This window comes from Oryzias melastigma, linkage group LG24 (genome assembly GCF_002922805.2).
Source record: "Oryzias melastigma strain HK-1 linkage group LG24, ASM292280v2, whole genome shotgun sequence".
NCBI classification, from domain to species: domain Eukaryota; kingdom Metazoa; phylum Chordata; class Actinopteri; order Beloniformes; family Adrianichthyidae; genus Oryzias; species Oryzias melastigma.
The window spans coordinates 23283398-23284297 of record NC_050535.1 but is presented as its reverse complement, the minus strand read 5'-3'; positions in this window follow the sequence as shown (position 1 = coordinate 23284297).

The following is a 900-nucleotide window of genomic DNA, read 5'->3' as shown; positions in this document are numbered from 1 at the left end:
AGTCTTTCCCACAGTGTGGCTTTCTGCTGTGTGTTGGTTCTCTGCAGGTTCCAAAGCTGGACTCCTCAAGTCCAGTTCTGACTGCTGAACTCATCTGAGTCCACATTTCTACATCAACTACTTTCACCAATCAGAAGTGAGTTTGTTGGAAGGCCACACCCCTTCCACTGAAGGAGAATCTGTCAATCAAACATTTTGAACATACGAGGTGGGGGCCAGCGGGGGCCACATGCTTTTATTGAGGAATCTGATTGGTCTGTTTATAACTTCAGTTACTTGAACTACAGCAAAAATATAATAAAAAAAGGTTCAACAAAAAAATGTTAATAAAAATGTATCAGAGCCAGAATGGTCTTCTGACCAACAGAATGACTGAATAAAACTGTTTATTTCTCTGTAGATGTCTTTGGGATTTTGGCTTCTTGGAGCCAGCAGGTACTTCCTGTTTGGAACGTCAGGGGGGAGAGGTCACTCAGTCCAGTTTTACTATACAGTCAACGAGAGGAGCGTCTGAGGCTGAAAAACTCTTACCTTCTCAGTGAACTCGGTCTTTGTCCATGGGGAGAGGAGAATCAGAGGCTAGGAGAACAGAAAGTTCAAGTCTCTCTAGCTGTCACTTACCTGAGTGGGTGAAAATTGTTCTCCATATTTGACTCCTCCCCTGGAGGAGCGGTGAGCTGCAGACACAGCTACATTTGGTGGTTGATGCACTTGTTGATGCACTGAAGTCCACAAAGTTTGTTGCAGAGAAAATACTAGCTTAATAAACTTGGTTCTTTCAAAGAACTGATCCAAACTGGAAAAGGTTCAACAAGTGTTCTGGTCAGACACAAAGAAACAACTTGTAGACTCTCACTACAAAAGGAGCATCAACCGACTTGTTGCTGAAGTCCATTCATG